Source organism: Triturus cristatus, chromosome 5_1 (genome assembly GCF_964204655.1).
Source record: "Triturus cristatus chromosome 5_1, aTriCri1.1, whole genome shotgun sequence".
Lineage (NCBI taxonomy): Eukaryota > Metazoa > Chordata > Amphibia > Caudata > Salamandridae > Triturus > Triturus cristatus.
Genome location: NC_140587.1, coordinates 883,942,602 through 883,961,646, shown reverse-complemented (window position 1 = coordinate 883,961,646; position 19,045 = coordinate 883,942,602).

Genomic DNA, 19,045 nt, shown 5'->3' with positions numbered 1-19,045 from the left:
TTGATGGACAGAATGCAGAACAATGTCATACATTGACCCCAGTAAAGAGATCTGAGACTAAATCCATCATTTTTTTACTCACCATCCGATTCCAGTTTGAACCCCTCCATATGCAAATCAGTCTTGACCCTGTGCCTCATGGGAACAGTCCAGCCCGAACTGCCAGGACATGTTCTACCTGGACTGGAAACAAGCATTCTAGGAATGGATTTGGGGTTTCACCACTCATCAGCCAGGATAGCTTGACTCCAGTGGCATGGAGAGCACGGACACAGATCTGGGCATACCTGTCCCACTCGGGCTGACAATGCAAAAAGAACAATTGATGGAGAGAATGCAGAACAATGTCATACATTCACCCCAGTACAGAGATCTGGGCCTAAATCCATTGCTTTTTTGCTCACCATGCCATTCCAGTTTGAACCCATCCGGATGCAATTCAGTCTTGACCCTGTACCTCATGGTAAAAGTCCAGCCCGAACTGCCTGGCCAGGTCCTCCCTGAACTGGAAACAAGCATCCTAGTCCCAGTTTCGGGGTTTCACCTCTCATCAGCCAGTTTAGCTTGACTCCAGTGGCATGGAGAGCACAAGACCCATGTCTGGGCATACCCGTCCCACTCGGTGTGACAATGCAAAAAGAACAGTTGATGGACAAAATTCAGAACAATGTCATACATTCACGCCAGTTCAGAAATCTGGGCCTAAATCCATCGTTTTTTGCTCACCATCCCATTCCAGTTTGAACCCATCTATATGCAAATCAATCTTGACCCTGTGCCTCATGGGAACAGTCCAGCCCGAACTGCCAGGCCAGGCCCTCCCTGGACTGGAAACAAGCATCCCAGGATCGGTTTTGGGGTTTCACCCATCAGCCAGGATAGTTTGACTCCAGTGGCATGGAGAGCACGGGACCCACATCTGGGCATACCCTTCCCAGTCAGGGTGACAATGCAAAAAGAACCTTGTGTTTGCTTTTCTCTTTCAATGGCACTGAGAGAAGGTAAAGGGGCTACAAGGGTAGGCATAATAACAAAAGCAATAGACCTCATAACATAATATGTTTCTCTTCTCCTCTGACCCCATCAGTTCTCATTGTGTTTCCTGAGGTTATCCTGTTCTTCATTCTATTAGTTGATATAGGAACTATGTTGCAGTTGGCTCCTCTTCCTCAGCACTCAGCAATATTGATTCTTCACTAAATATGTACAATATGTCATACCAGCCTATACACTTCCATCTGAATAAGTAATTAACTAGAATCACAGCCAAACCAAGAAAGGGGCTGCTGGATAGAATTTCGGCAGAATGTATCATGGAGGACAGGACAGGCATCACATACAATATAATTTATCTACTGTGCAACAACCTCGATCTTCGTGATCTGGTTCTTCACTTCACATTCATGTAAAAATGTTCTCAAGAGATTGAGGTCTTTAGCATATATAAACTATTTTGGATAGTATCTACATATTTTACAGGAGTGAGCAGAACCAGCTAGTTCACGCTTTATAATTCACTACCTCCTACATTCACTGGCTGAACAGGCTCCAGCTGCTTTACATGATGTCTCCTACATGGACCAAATAAAGAAAAGATTTAGAGAATTAAAGTAATTTTAAAAACTGTTCCTGAAGGTAACAGTATTACCTCTGACATCTTAATTCTAAATTGCTTACACATCTCCCCTGGGAGATCTGCCAGCTCCTTCCTTAGGCTTAGAGGAGGAACCACATATGTGACATATTGTAGGATTTGAACAAAAACATAGCTTCAGCTTGCCCAGACATCTCTTTGTATCCTTGTAAGGTCTCAACAATAGGTCTTGATATCACTTCACCCCAGAGGTAGGGTTAGAGATCATACTGTGTTTATGTTACTGAGTAAAGGAATATTATGGCAGGACCACATTTCTAACCCCTGGATCCAGACGCAATTGCTATTAATTTTTCACTTATTTGATAATTTTCTGTAGCTGTATTGAGCAATATTATTACACTTTACAATTCAACTAACTACAATTGCTTATTCAATTGCAATCTGAAAAGAAGACAGTCCTAGGTAGCATAGAGAGCAGAGCAGAGTATAAGGTACAGAGATGAAATAGAAGACATGCAGTGAAATGATCCTAGGCATTTTAGAAAGCCTGGTATTGTGCAGTAGGGGGTATATTGCAGCATGAATGGTTATGTTGGAAACATAATGGAAAAAATATGGCTATAGTGTGTTGGACTTGGCCCTTTTTGCAGGGTCATCCCTGAACTTTTTGCCTTCCTCCTAGCCTTTTTTCTGACATGGTGTTGTGGTTTTGGGACTCTGGGCACTTTAGCACTGCTGTCCAGTTTAAAGTGTGTGTGCTCTTTGTGATAAATATGGTAAAGATTGGTCTACATCTGTTTGGCATATATAATTGACCTGTCAGTTCCTTGTAAAGTGGTAACTCATACCCGGGGCTGATAAATTAAATGCTACTGGTGGGCTTGCAATGCTAATTGGGCCACCCACCAAAGTAGTCTTTCAAACCTATCCCCGGCCTCTGCCATTGCAGGGCCTGTGCACGCAGTGTTACTGCCGCTGTGAGGAAGCACCAAAAGTGTGTGCCATGTCTGTGACCCGTCTTTTACTACATGTCAGTCACCCCTAAGCTATGCCTTAGCTAGCCCTATGGGCAGGGTGTATTGTAGCTAAAAGGTAGGACATGTACCTTAAGTGTGTGACATCTCCTGGTAGTGACAAACCACCATTTTGGTTTCTCACTGCTGTGAGGCTGCTCTCTCATAGGCATGCATTGGGGATTCCCTGATAAGTGTTTCAGTGGTAATTTCTGATATGAGATGGGCATCGTGGTCAAGTTTGGTATATTTGGAATAGTGATAACAAATGCTACGCAATGGTGTGCACAGATTTATTATCACTATTTTAGAAGTGCCACTTTTAGAAGTTGGCATTTCTGTGTGCTATGTGTCTGCCTGCCTGATGTGGATTGCTTGTCTGGCTTTGGAATGTCAGAGGCTTGTGAGGTGTGTGTGGCTCCAGGGAGGGCAGGGTGAGTCAGCGCTAGGCTGAATGGGACATATTGATTTGGAGTAGTGGGAGGAGTAGTCCCCTGACCCTGAATAGGTCTGTGCCTGCCCAGGTGAATTCTGGCTCCGCCCCCCTGTGGTGTGTCTGATGACGAGCCCCCACCTGACAAAAGGGAATAGGAGCCTTGTCAACAAAGTGCTCCAAAAATCCCCAGAACCAGCTCAGGCTGGTTTCCCCAAGCCCTGTGCCAAGGGCAGACAAAGTGAAAATGGAGTAAGTACTGGGGCTGTGACTCCACGAAAATGTTCTGCTTTTGTGCTTCCTTAGGACCTGTTGCTGCTGGGCCCCAGGAGGAACTGCCACGAGGGACTGCTTCACTGCTGGAGGGCCCTGTGTGCTGGCCTGCCTGGGCCCAGCTTTGTCCCTGGTACCTAGAGGACTCTAGTGCCTCGTTAGCGCTATATCTATTGCCAAAGAGAAGAAGAGCGCTGGTGCCTTGCAGCGAGCGGCTGCAGTGTCTGCGAGGGGAATCCCGTTGTGGGGACTCTCCCATGTTGCTGTGATCAGAGCGGTAGCCCACCCCGCATTTGTGCAAAGGAGCGGGAGCCCACTCTGCATTTGTGCAGAGGAGCGGGAGCCCCCCTGCATTGTTTAATGGTCCTCGAAGTGGGAGCTCACCCCACATTTTGCCAATCGAGAGGGAGCCCACCCCGCATTCGGTGCGCTTTTCTGGGAGCCCACCCCGCATGGATGCCTATTTAAAAAGCGGGTGCCCATCCCGCATTTGATGTTTGTTTTAAGGCTGGAGCCTACCCCGCACTGGCACCGCCAAGAGAAAGGAGATGCCGTGGTTGAGGACCCAACCCGGAAGTCAGGCGGCCATACCTGACTGTGGGCTGGGCCGGAGTCTGGAAGTCGGCGCAGGCCTCAGCTGGGATCCCATGAGCAGGTGGGAGCCCCGCGTATGCAGAGATGAAGTCAGGAGCAGTCCCGGCACAGAAGAGCCTACCGAGGCACATTGTCGGTGCCTTGTTCCTGCTGCAGTGAGACCGGCAAGAGGACCGGAGCCTCGAGGGCTCCCGGCGGAAGTCCCACGCTGTACCGAGCTGCAGGAAGAGCCCCCAGAGAGCCCAGGTGAGAGTGGCTCCCCGAGGCACATTGCTGGTACCTATTTCCCTGAGTAGTCCCGCAGGAGAGCGGGCCGCTCCAACGTGGGGTAATTTTGAACCAGGAGTTCCGGAGTGGGGCTCCAGAGGCACCATAGGTGCCAGTGCTCATTTTGGCTCACAACAGCTGCACCACGAGAGATAGCGGGCAGCTGCAACGTTGGGGCACTTTTTTTTAAGAGTCCCAGTGGGGGCTCAGGAGGCACAGTTGTGCTGAGGCTAATCTTGCACAGCTGCACCGCCTGATGGAGGGCTGCTGCCACGATGGGGCATATTATTTTTAGTGTCAGGAAGGGGTGAGTTGCACCCCCGCGCATTTACGCACCTTGTCTGTTCTGCTTTTGCAGCAATAGGGCTAATTGAGAAGCCCTATCTTCACACCCTGACATTCTGGACAGAGGGCATTTTTGGCCCCAGTGAAAGGCCAGTTGGCATGGGGGTCAGTTTTATAGGTAGGGTGCAAGGCCCTAATATGATTTATGCCCAGGGGGTTTATGCTTCTGCTGTTTATGCTAATATGTTTATGCCTACTGTCATTGCCTAATATGATTGTGGCATACTGTGTTTTAGGCTACTATTATGCTCAGAATTTATGCGCCCTGGGGCCGATTCCCTGAACTAACTTAAGACAAAATCCTAAACTTACTACTTTTGGTATTCACAGAAGTTAGGATTTTGTCTTAAGTGTGTGTGGTGATCTGATGCTGGCAGTGGCCTATGAGTGTTAGTTGATGTCACCTAGAGTGTTGGCAGACATTCTGCCCTGTATGTTCCATGAACGGCAGTTGCTGCTTGTGCCTTGGCTGTGCCAGCTGAGACGGCTCTCTGTACCCCCACAATAAATCTTCACATTGGAAAGCTACAGCTGTGTCCTTCTTACTTCACCTCATTGGCGACAGACGATGGGATATCACTCACTCAGCAAGAAGGGCTGGCCAAGAGAGAGGTGTCTCTCACCAGAGCTTTAAATGTTCTGGAAAGTAAATCCCGAACTTTCAGTTGAAGGTGGGAAACTAGTCAGAGGCGATAAGCTCATCCCTCCTTCTTGTTATCGTGAGAATATCACTCTAGCTGCACATTCTGGTCATCTTGGAGTCACCATTCCAAAGAGGAAAGTCAGAAATGACTTTTGGTGGCACAGAATGGACATGCAAATTGATGACTTGGTGAAACAATGTTCACGCTGTAACGCCAGTGACAAAGTCTTACTACTTGAAGGTACAGTTGAATCTCCCGTGCCTCCTCCTGGCAGAGCTTTGCAAAAACTCGGCATGGATTTTCTCGGACCTTTTCACGTCCTCCCTTCCAGCTCCAAATACTTTTTAGTTCTCATCGACCATTTATCCAGGTGGGTCGAGGTTGAGCCCATCTCTACACCCAATTCAAAGAGTGTTATTAATTGTTTGAGTGCCATTTTTCAAAGAGAAGATTATCCTGAAGAAATCCACACCGACAATGGTGTTCAGTTTGTTTCACATGAAATGACCTAATTCCTGCATTCTTGTAGCATCAAACATATCAGGACACCACTCTATCATCCACAAAGTAATGGGAAAACTGAAAGATTTAATAGAGCTGTTGTGGAGTGTGTGCAAGCAGCTTTTAGGGCTAAAACCTGCCTTTTTCAAGCTGTGAAAGACCTTGTCTGGACATATCGCACATCACCTCATGTTGCTACCAATTTTTCTCCCTTCGAACTTATGAGGGGCAGAAAGGCATCCTCCCAGGTGTATCCTTTTTGGATGGTGAAATCATTCCATCTTGGTTGCAACATGAGGTGCTTGTGGGAATCTGCAAGAAAGACTTCAGAGGAAACTTGTTCCAAACCTCGCCAATTCTCAAGCACGAAGGAAACTCACAGACTCAATGTTGGAGACTGGGTCAGAGTAAAAATTCCATTATCAGTAAGAAAGGGTTTTTCAAAATTTCTAGACTCACAACAAATTGTAGAAATTCGTTAAGTTGTCTAATGGGAACTGGTGGAGTACTTCTCGTGTTGCCAAGGATCCTTGTATTCATTCTGAAAATGTCAAGAGTAACCAAAATATTTCAAGGGGAGATGGCGTTAGGAGGAGTACTAGAGTCCATGGTAGACCAGGAAAATTACAAGACTATGTTTAAGCTTTATGCTCTTTCTTTTGTTTTCTGTTTTTTATAACCGCTCTTTTCCTTTATGTACACTTTCTTCTTACCTTTTATTCTATAGTTATTTTATCAAAACGGGGGGGGGGGGTGATGTGATGCTGGCAGTGGCCTATGAGTGTTAGTTGATGTCACCTAGAGTGTTGGCAGACATTCTGCCCTGTATGTTCCATGAACGGCATTTGCTGCTTGTGCCTTGGCTGTGCCAGCTGGGACGGCTCTCTGTACCCCCACAATAAATCTTCACATTGGAAAGCTACAGCTGTGTCCTTCTTACTTCACCTCAGTTTGTCTTAAGACAAACTTAATACAGACTTAAGACAGACTTAAAACAGACTTAAGACAGACTTAAGACAAACTTAAGACAAAATTAAGACAGACTTAAGACAGAGTTAAGACAGACTTAAGACAGAGTTAAGACAGACTTAAGACAAACTTAAGACACATCCTAACTTAAGTCTGTCTTAAGTCTGTGAATACTCTTAATGTGTGCAACCTCCTTAAATCTTGGGTTGGAGTCTGAAAGACAAGACATTTTCCATAATATCCTGCTATGGCATGGAATTTTCTTTCACTATGTTAAAGGTAGATTCTGAGTACCGACCACTAATGTCTGCATGGAAGAGTAGAATGCTGCCCCGAAACTTGAGTGCTCATGGTTAGTTAACTCTCCTGGAGAAGTCCAGGGGGCATATTAACAAGCCAGGCGATAAAATTATCGCCGCTTTAGCGGCAGAAAACTGCCGCTAAAACGGCGATAATGGGCTTGATAATATGCTCTATGGAATTCCAATTGAAGCCCATATTAGATGTGAAGGACATCTAACATGGGCTTCAATTGGAATTCCATAGAGCATATTATCAAGCCCATTATCGCCGTTTTAGCTGCAGTTTTCTGCCGCTAAAGCGGCGATAATTTTATCACCTGTCTTGATAATATGCCCCCAGATTCTCCAACTGGCTACTATTGACAGAAAAAAAACACCATACAATTATTTTAAGAAGCTATGTGGGGACAGGTGATCCTGATGCCAACATATTGATCTATTGCATGCTTCTATAACTATAGGCTTTGGTGTAGTTGTTAAGTTGCCAACTGATCGTATGGACCTTGGATTAGTGACTGGAAGTGTTTTGGGGGAGATAACATCAGTGTAATAAGTTAATTTTCGTAGAAACCAAATGGGCTACACAAGAACGACAAGAGGATGGTGTACAAACCAAGGGGCATATTATCAAGGACTGCGTTAAAATTATCGCTGCTTTAGCGGCAGGAAACTGCCGCTAAAACGGCAATAATGGGCTTGATAATACGCCCTTGAGAATTCCAATAGAAGCCCATGTTCTGGTGTGAACCTGGGCTTCTATTGGAATTCTCACAGGCATATTATCCAGACCATTATCGCCGGTTTAGCGGCAGTTTCCTGCCGCTAAAGCGGTGATAATTTTAACGCCGTACTTGATAATATGCCCCCAAGAAGTTTATTGGCAGATAAATCATAGTTTAAAAGTTTAGTCATTTAGGAAATGAATTTATCAAGTAAGCATGTATATCAAACCAATTATCCAATCTGAAGCTATGTGTAATGTAGATAGCCATGCAAATCATGACAATGTGAAGGATACAGAACAAAATCCATATCGCTCCCATAAAGAAACTTCCATATTCTACATAAAGCATCAATAATGGCGAGGGAAATTCTAAGCGGAAGGAGTCAGTCTTAAACGAACACACAATTTAAAAACACATTGCTCTCTGTTCAAAACATCTCCCCCCTGACTCCCCATCCTTTTTTTTTTTATTCTTTTTTTTTGTCCTCATACATGCCACCAGATGGTTTAAACTCTAAGTGAAAGATCCCCATACCTTTCACACTTTCCGATGTCCTTACCGCCCTTAACACAGTGTGTGGAAAAAAAGAGATCTCCCAGAGGTAGGCTGTCTTCGTGTCCAACTCCCGTTCCCATTCCCTAAACTGGACCACCCTGGGAACCCGGGAGGACTGAACCACAAACCTCTGGCATAATCATAGGACCATCCTTAGTTCTTCAACCAAGCAACCAGTGCCGACCACACCCCCTCAACGCTTGCGGCCTCACAAGCCATTTCAGACTTGCTAACCATCATGATGTTTTTTAAACAATCAGCAAATCTGGGGGGGCCTCTGATTTCTATTCTTTACATATTTTTCTTCTGGCTATAACTATCACGTAAAATATAAATTGTGAGGCATAATTATTAATGTTATAATTTGGTAGCAAACCAAAGAAAACCAGTCTAAGAGAACATGTAATGGGGGTTTTTAAAACCTTTTCCAAGAAACCACAGACCGCCTCCCAATAACCCGAGAGTTCTGAACATTCCATAAACATATGTAAGTCGTCCTCTGCTGGGTGTTTGCATCTGGGGCAATGATAATTATTGGACGTGATCTTAGATAACTTTGCCGGGGTCCAGTAAATCTTATATGTCGTAAACAGGTGGTTTCTCCTCAGGTTTGCTGGTTTAATTAGACTCTGTGAGATAGAGAATGAGTCCATCCAAATTTTTTGCACCGTCTCCTGACCGCCACATAAAACATTGCCCCAAAGGCCCCCCAGTTCCTGGTTCAGAGTCTCTTTTACACCTAATGGTGACCAATACCAAAACAAACCTCCCGTTTCCAAACTCCGCCTCTACAGACAGCATCTAAAATCCCCCTTTCATCTTCAAACACCAGAGACTGCCATGACCACCAGGCAGAAAGTTGATAATATTTAAATCTTGTTAAAGACCCGTTGGTCAAAACCGCTATGGCCTCCCAGCCCATAAGACGTGAGTCAACACAGAGGTCACCCCATCTCCTGCAACCTGCCTTCTTAAGTGGCTGGGATAGTTGGTCCTGTGGGCATTCCGGAGTACCTGGCGAGTCCCAAATTGGGGCGTGAATGTTATAATAGGGGATCCCCAACATTCTCCGGAGATATATCCAGTTGCTTAATGCTGTCTGCAGAATCTTAAGGCGAACATTTTTAAAGAATTTTTGATCACCAAATTTAAAAAGGAAAAATTCCTGACCCTGAGGCAGATCATACAATAGAGCCTGAAACAGGCGACCCTGTGAAGAAGAGTCCAATTTGTTAGCCAATAGTCTGAAATTCTTAAGATGAAAGGCGTGACAATATAACAACAGATCAGGTAGGGCCAAACCCCGTATCTTTAATCCCCTCCTTAATTTCTTCCATGCAATCCTAGGCGATTTCGAGGCCCATATAAAGGATCCTATTTTCCCTTGTAAGCTCATAATATACTTTATAGGGAAAGCCAGAGGAATAGCATTGAACAAAAAAGGTATTTTAGGGAGGATTGTCATCTTAACCAGATTGACTCGCCCATACAAATTCAGCGGCAAATTGGCCCATTTTATTAGCGTTTTAGAAATATCCTTAACGACTAACTGCCAACTGATTTTAGGAATATCAGTCAGTTTCTGGGTAAGATGAATTCCCAAGTATCTAATTTTATTTCTGGCCCCCGGCATGACTGTTGAATTATTCCACCCCATTATCTCAGTCTTCCCCTTATTAATTTGATACCCAGATAACCGTCCAAATTCTTCAGCTAATTCAAATAGTCTAGGGATTGCCTCAGTGTGATTTGAAGTATATAGCAGGAGATCGTCGGCATACAACGCTGTTTTAAACTCTAAATCTGCTAATTTAAAAGGTAAACATTTTTGATCAGCTCTGATAAGAGAAACGAAAGGCTCTATGTAGATATCAAACAATAACGGGGACAAAGGGCATCCCTGTCTGGTTCCGCGAAAAATGTTAAACCAATCTGATAGACCCCCATTTACCAAGACCTTAGCTCGCGGACTCTGATAAAGTGATTTAATCTCTTCTATATAAACTTGTGGAAAACCAAAGCTAGCCATTGTTGCCCATCATTGGACCCAATCAGATGTTGACATCTTCTGGGAGCAGGTAGACTCCCTCTGGGGCATATTATCATTGGCCAGCGATAATTATCGCTGGCCGTGCTTAGCGATAATTTTGGTTTTGCCAGCTATGTCTGGAATTTATCGCCCTGGTAGCGCGTTATTAACAACGCGTTTCTCCAGGGCGCTAAAAATTCCAGAGATAGCGAGGTTATTGCCGTTTTGAGGAGAACATCGCTGGTTTTCCAGCGATGTTCCCTGCAAAACGCCGATAACCTTGCTGATATGACCGACAGGGTCGTATCAGCATAATCCACCCCAATGTTATGGATAGGTAAGTCTCCATTTTAGCAGACGTTAGTTTTTGGAGAAAACAGCGGTTTTCTCCAAAAACTAACGTAGGCTAAAATGCTGGGGCAGCCTTGTAAATATTGCATTGTGCACATCAGCAATATTTACAAGGTTGACCTGCCCAGTGACGCCCACTTTGCATCTCATTAGAGATGCAAATGGAGGCGTTGGGTAAAAGGGTGCTAACATGCGCTAATGCATGTTAGCACCCTCTTGCTAATAGGGCGATAGTTTTATCTCTGCTTTTTTGGCTTTAAAAGCCAAAAAAGCAGAGATAAAGCCCTTGTAAATATGCCCCTATGTTCCCATTGCCAAACAAAGGTGCACACAACTGCAAGGCCTTGAAGACAGCTGCTGGAGCGGGTTATGCAACATTTTGTATACCCACCCCATTTTGCATGTTGTTTTATTAATTAGATTAATTAATTAATTATAATCGTACTAATGGTTTGGAGTGATGTGAGAATAACTAACCAACCTTATTAATGACCGAAATACACGTGGGATTTGCATCTGCATGGCCTAATGAATTATGTGAATTAAATTCCGTACGTATACTAATAATAGATAAATAGAATGTTGCATGATATATGTTGCTTTAGTGATGTAACTGTGATTCGTGTTTTATTTAGTAAGTATAAATCCCATTGAGTGTTGCTTTCGGCTAGATAAATCCACACACATATGGGTATTAGCGAGGGAATAACATTTTATTAGTCATTTCTATGTATTAATTACGTTTTTGTGTTTCCTTGCTTAAGTTGTCCATTTTGGCCTATCGGAAGATGGCTGACTTTGGTGCATAACCCGACTGCCAACGCTGAACAAGGCTTGGGTGAAGTGCGCCTGCGCTGATAACAGATACACAGTGGCCTGGACCTGACCCCAGATGAACATGTACCCTTCAAGGTTGCTCTGGGATACAAGCCAGCTTTTCTGAATGAACAATACTAATGCTACTAAAAACCGGATAATTCAAGAACAATGACAACAGAGACTTTAGTTGATAAGATTCCTGTCAGACGATTCCAATGGACCAATCAGAACATTTGAAGACCCGTTTTGATACAAATTGTCAATGATTTATACTAAAAAAAACCATAGAATAGAGAGGTCGGAAGTCGCTCCTTCGATTTCCTGATGATATGCTGACGGAGAGGACGGTGACACTGCAGGACAGCTGTTAGCCTGAATCTATGACGGACTGAATTAATACCCAAATTCCTGATGAACTTAACATGCTAAAATTGATGGGCATAGAATTGCGAGACTGCCAGATTTGACATAGAGGACGACTTTAGCCAGAATAGGTAAATATGAAAGGCAACTTGATCAAATGAATGATTTAATCTGCAATATTAATATAAATTTGGATTTGAACATCTACAGAAATGAGTCGGGTTGTTTATTCATTAAAATATGTTAATGTAAAGGGTAATTAGAGTATTAGGATTTCACTAAACTACAACTAACAGATCTGTCCCGGTTTGGAGGATAATACCAATTGTGGGATCTAGGGCCTCTTGCACGGATTAATGGTAAGTGTGAGTTGGTGTTATGGGCCCCACCAGTGAATGTATGGATAGTGTGCGTGTGTGAGATCATTTAGTCCGTGGCAGTAGGGAGGGATTATGTATTCCACGCTGCATCAGTTTTTCCGGTAGCAGTATGATGGTTTGTTATTGTTTGGTTTAGTGATTATTGCTTGTACATTGCTTATTGATTTTGGGTTATTGATTGGTATTGATTTATGAAGTAACGCTCTATGTTGAGTTACATCGAGTTATATGTTGTATGCTGGGCTCTGGGATGTAGGAAATCAGAAGTTTGTAATGGTTCCGTAGTAGAGCAGAGGTAAGCGCTGCTCTCGGGAAAGACGGAATTGTTGTTGCCCTGTAGGTAAACAGGGGAATGTGTGACAATTGAAGTTGCACGGCGCATTGTCTGGGTTCGATTCAGTGACATCGTTGTGTGTTGCCATTAGAGATATTTTCTGTATGAGAGAAGTGTGTATGATAGCGAAGGTTACCTGTGAAGTTCTGGTCTTAGGTACCAGGGATCCAACTGGCATTCCGATAACGCTTATCACTGGAAAGGTAATAGGTACTCTCTGAGCTTGTTAGAAGGACAAAGGAGAGGTAAGCGCTGATTTGTTAACGTATGTCATAATTCTGTAGTAGGACAGACTGTTCGCTGTTCTTGGGAAAGACAGGATTCTGTGTGAATGTACTACATTTTCTGGTGTGAACGAGTGTGAATGCAAAGGCATTTGGGTTGATTGCGAAACTCTGGGTTTATTTCTCAGGAGCATTGGGTCTCCAACTATGTGTCTTAAATACTGGAGAAACAATTAGCTAATGCTTGTTAGAAGGGTGAAGTAGAGGGATGTGCTACTTTATCAACAGAAGTAATGATTCCGTAGTAGGGCAGAGATAAGCGCTACTCTCGGAAAAGACGGAATTCTCGTGAGAAAAGTCTTTTTGCTGTTCTTTGGTTAGCGAAGCGGACAATGGAGATGTTTCTATGTTGTTACTAACAGAAGTGTAGAATTTGAAACAAAAACTTACTGAGCAGATTTGTAAAGGAGGGGTAGACAGAAGCAGGAGCAGGAGCTGCCGCAGCAGCTGCTGACGTCAGAACGACCGCGCTGGGATTGGACAGTCGGTCAGAACTGTGAAACGCCCCGGATTGGTGCGTTAGTGTACGCCGCGCTAGGATTGGAGGAAACCAGGGTGATGTAGACGCTCCTTATTGGTGCATTAGTGTGAGTCGCGCTAGGATTCGAGGACTGTGACAGTGACGTGGACGCTCTGAATAGGTGCGTTAGTGTGAAGTCACGCTGTGATTGAATAGATTAGCAGTACAGTTGTAAAGATGGACTAGCGTTGCGCGAAAGACAAGAAAATGTATTACGACCCACCAGAGAAGGAGAAGAAGTCCTGGTTAGGGAGAATTAAGAAGTGGTTTAAGAAAGACAAACCAGTTAAGACTAGGGAAGGACAGTTACTTCCTCCACCGAAAACCCCTGCATCCTTTATGATTACGAAATATGGGTATCATACTTGTATTTGGTTGGATAACTGGGAGAGATACACCAAGGACGACGGAGTATTAGCTTTCCCAGAGCATGGTTCATTTAATTTGGCTGTTTTAAGAAACTTGAGGGAAAGGATGATGAATTTGGAACCCAGACCTAGACCGACACAGTTTGAGGCTTTGACGGAATGGGAAGACGAAATGCATGAACGAGAAAGACAAAGAAGTGGTAGAGGATATAGGTACTGGTTTGGAAGGCCATACGGACATGAAACGCATAATGATCGAATGAAAAGATGGCGAGATGCGAGTATGACTGAGGGTGTGTTCCCTGTAAGAACTGTAGGAGAGAATAAAGGTCGAAAGTGTGCAGAAAAGAGGCATAAGTTGGAGTCGAGAGGGTATGGAGCGAATGAGTCTGAGGATGATGTTCTTGATGATATGTTTTATAAAAATCCACCACCGTATAGATCAGAACCAGAAATGTTAACTCCAAGTGCCCCAATGAGAGAAACGATGCGGATTATAAAATCGGAACCAGAATCCCTAAGTTTGAGTAATGACAGTGGTACCAGAGAGGTAGAAAAGAGATCAGAAGGAAGAACAGATGGAGAATATTCAGTAGAATTAGCAAAAACAACTCTGGAATTAACTGAGAAAATAAGAGAATTGACCAAGAATCTAGAAGCAGTAACTGTTCCAGTAACGATAGGTCCAGTTATGCCCATTTCTTTAAAAACAGAAGGACAGTGAGCATTCTTTGACAGTCCCTTACAGAAATAGTAACCCTGTAGAACAACCAAGAGTGAGACAGAATGAGAATCCATGGAGACAGACTATGAGTGTAATGGTACCGAATTTTGCAAATAATCCATTTGTAGATCAGAATTGTGCAGAGAGACGTATGACAATGATAGAGACAGTGTCAGAAACACAAAATGATTTTGGACACAGAAGTGTAGAAAAACCAGTAGGACCATCAACAGACGAGTTAAGTGAATGGTTGAGAAGTTTGCAGAGGAAGGACAAAGAATCCCAATCATTTGATGTGGCCAAGTTATGAATGGTATTGGAAGAATTAATCGTAGGGACTATCCCGACAGAGAAAATGGAAAACCTATCAGGATGAAGAATTATTATTTCTGTGTAAAAGTGCAACCTGGAGAGCGAAAAACTTGCATGAAAGTGTAGAAGAAGTAGCAAATGAAATGGGTATTGATATTGAAGAGGTAAAAGCCTTGCAGAAACCATATCGAGTAGAATTCACTGAAAAGGACATTGAGAATATGAACACCACAGGACGAATAGGTCAAATTAAGGACATAATAATTTTGCTGAGAAAATGGGGAGACGTGGATAAATGGAGAAGCAGGTGGTATAGAAAACGCGATGATGCCTCAGATAAGACATTTTCAGCCTTTCCTGTAAGAGAAAAGGAGAAGATAGTGACAGAGTGCCCTATGAGAGAGATTCCAGGAGGAGGATATGTACATGTACCATGGACGAGACAGGATATTTTGTCATTTACGAATGACTTCCCTCGACTACGCGAAAAGCCCGTCGAGTGGTACAGACGGGTAGACAGATTTGTAAAATTGTCTAAAGTACTATGGATTGATTTGAATAGTCTGTTCGATGTAATAGTACCAGCAGACCTATGGTCAGAGTGTAAACTGATGATAAATTGGCCAACCAAGGAATATCCTAGGGATCCTAAATCAGGAGCACCAGACCCCGAGGTAATGAAGAAATATGAGCAGGTTATGGTATTTTTGAAAAATAAAGTGCCCACTAAAGAAACAGACTGGGTAAAAATTGATCAAACACACCAGGAAAGTAAAGAGTCAGTACATGCATATTATGAGAGGCTAATACAAGCTTTTAAGCAGTTTAGCGGAGATGAGAATCTGAGTGAAAAGGATTTGAGCCATTTTGTATACAGATTTGTATATGGTTTACGACCAGAAATTGGTGATATGATTAAACAGCATACGGTAGATTGGCAAAACAAGAAATAGATGAAGTATTGAGACATGCTAAATACTTCAGTGATGAAATTGAAGCAAAACAGCGAAAGTTAAAGGAGAAGGCAATGTGGGCACAGGTAAAGGTAGCGGAGAGACAGGAAGCACAATTGGTGGAACAAGCAGGGACCAAGCCAAAATGTAATAATGGGAAGTACAAAGGGAACATTGAAGAAGCTAAGAAGAAATTTCCGTGTCATAATTGCGGCAGGATAGGGCATGGGAAATCCGAGTGTAAGTTTCCTCCGAGTACTAACAATGAAAATCCACCATTGAACCCACATGTGCAGCATGAGGTGAGTGGTCAACTGCAGCAACAGCAGCAAGTTGTTCCCCCACAGAATCAGGTGCCAAAGCCGCCTGTTCCACAGAGCAGAAACACACAGAAGTATAGTAGTGAATCAGGATTCTACAATGAAGAACAGGTAAATAAACTGCCGCGCGCTAGCAGTATTGGCTGCAACGTGATGAGAGTGACGCAGAAGAGAGCTATTGACGGTGCCGAAGGGAGGAAGAAGAGTGCGTACTTCGCGCAACTCTAGAAGTAGACCAGACAGGACCTTTTGTAGATTGGAGGGTTAACGATGAAAATATCACTTTCCTAGTAGATACTGGTGCTACTCGATCAACTGTTAGATCAGCTGATGTTAAGAATCTTCCTCTCTCGGATGAAACGATCCAAGTAGTTGGTGTGTCCAACAGGCAAATTAAGACCTACCTTACAGAACCAGTGAAAGTCAGCATAGGGAAATTTTCAGAAATGCACCGATTTGTGGTGTGTGACACTAGTCCTGTGAATTTATTAGGTAGGGACTTGTTGTGCAAAATGAATTGCACTATATTTTGTACTCTGGATGGAATAGCTTTTGAAACACCAGATGATGATGTATTGTATAAGATGACCCTAGCTAACAGAGAAAGTGAAGTTACTGAAACATATGCTGTATTCAACCCTGATGAATTACCAAAAGAATTGAGAAACTCCATAAAGGCAGAGGTTTGGGATTTCACTGGAGAGGATGTAGGACTAATGAGAAATGTAGATGCAATCAAAATAACCATAAAAGAAGGAGTAACGTATCCAAATGTTCCACAGTACAGATTGACACCTGAAATAATTGAAGGTGTAACTCCTATAATAGAGAAAATGATCAGACAAGGAATCTTGAGAGAAATAATGAGTAGTCCATGTAATTCACCGATAATGGGACTGAAAAAGTCTAATGGGAAATTCAGGATAGTGCAAGATCTGAGAAAGGTGAACAAAATTGTGGTATCATGTTGTCCCATTGCACCAAATCCATCAGTGATTTTATATCAGATTCCCCATGATGCAGAATGGTTCACAGCAATTGATCTTTGTCATGCTTTCTTTTCCATCCCATTGCACTATGACAGTCAGCAAATGTTTGCGCTTTTTTTGGTGAGCGTATTTTGGCATGGTGCTGAATCCCACAGGGGTATACAGAGAGCCTCTCAATATTCAATCAGTTGTTAAAGAGATCTTTGGAGAGTTTAGAAATTCCAGAAAATTCTGTACTGGTACAATATATTGATGACCTTTTGGTGGCGTCAAAAACACGTGAAGCCTGTGAGGTAGATACAATAGCCTTGCTGAATCATTTGGCAGATGGAGGACTTAAAGTGTCACCCGCAAAACTACAGTTTTGTAAGAATGAAGTGTAGTATCTGGGATACAACATTGAGAAAGGACTAAGGAAAATAACCATAGACAGAATCAGGATAATGAAAGGAATGAGAGCTCCCATGACTCAAAGAGAAGTAAGAATGTTTTTGGGAACGGTAGGGTACTGCCGTCAGTGGATGGGGAACTTTTCCTTGATTGCAAAGCCTTTGGTGCGATTGACGAGAAGTGATGTAAAAGACCCCCTTGAATTAAACAGAGAAGAATTGGCAGCATTTAGACAATTGAGAGATGGTTTATGTGAAGCACCTGCATTAGGCATGCCAGACTATGAAAAATAATTTGAGTTGTTTTGCAGTGAGAGGAATGGATGTGCACTTTCTGTGTTAACCCAGAAACATGGAAAAATGAGGAGACCAATTGCATATTTTTCATCAATGCTCGATCCAGTAGCCGTAGGTTTACCTGGATGTTTGAAAGCGGTGGCTGCAACGTGTCGAAGTTTGGAGCAGAGTGAAGGAGTTGTGATGGGATATCCATTGAAAGTGTTTGTACCCCATGATGTAGCAATTCTGTTGACAAGGAGTCGTACTCAGTATTTGACACACAGTCAACTGACTAAGTATTAGAAGGTCATATTAGGTGCAACTAATGTGAGTCTTGCAAGATGTGTGAATGTGAATCCAGCAACATTGTTGCCTGATAATGAGATTGTGGAGGTAAGAGATGAAGTTGATCATGATTGTCTGGATGTACTTGATTTTTGTGCCAAACAACAACCAGACATAAAAGATGTACCTTTGCCAGAAAGTGATTTTGTGATGTTCGTTGATGGGTCATGTTTGAGAACAGATGAAGGAGTGCTGAGTGCAGCGTATGCAGTATGCACAGTCGCAGCAGTAATTGAAGCCTCATATTTGAAAGGAGTGAAATCAGCCCAGGTAGCTGAACTTGTGGCTTTGACTAGAGCATGCAAGATTGGGAAGAGTGTGAGAGTGACTGTGATAACTGACAGCCAGTATGGCTTTGGAGTCGTCTACGACTTTGGCCAACTATGGCTACAAAGAGGTTTCCTGACCTCGAGTGGAACTCCCATTAAGAATGCAGAAGTGGTTGGAAAGTTGCTTGAGGCGATACAGCTGCCTAAACAATTGGCTGTTGTTAAATGTGCTGCACATAGTCAAGGTGGTGATTATATTGCCACTGGGAACAGGTACGCCAATGACATGGCGCAGTATTGTGCACGAAATCAGAATTCGGTCAATCGGGCTAAGGAAAGAGAAATGTCTTCTTGCTCATTGATGTTCACTAACATTCTGGGAACTTGGGAAGAGGTAACACAGTTGCAGAATGAGGCAGGAGATGAGGAAATGAGACAGTGGGTAAAAGCAGGATGTGCCCCAAGGGAAAAGGATCATGTGTGGGTCTATCGAGATGGAAGACCAGTTATGCCTGATAGCCTGATGTCTACCATGGCACGGATGTATCATGGCCAGGGACATATTGGGAGAGATTTTATGATCAGGTCATTTAAGCAGACCTGGTACAATGCAAAATTCAGACTTGTGGCAGAGAGTCTTCTCAGAGATGCTTAATATGTCAGCAGTACAATCCTGGCAGGAAGACAGTAGTGAGTCTGGGAACAATAGGTCGAGAAGGAGGGCCTTTCACCAGAATGCAGGTAGATTTCATTGAGATGCCTCCCTGTAACAGATTGAGGTATGTTTTGGTAGTGGTCT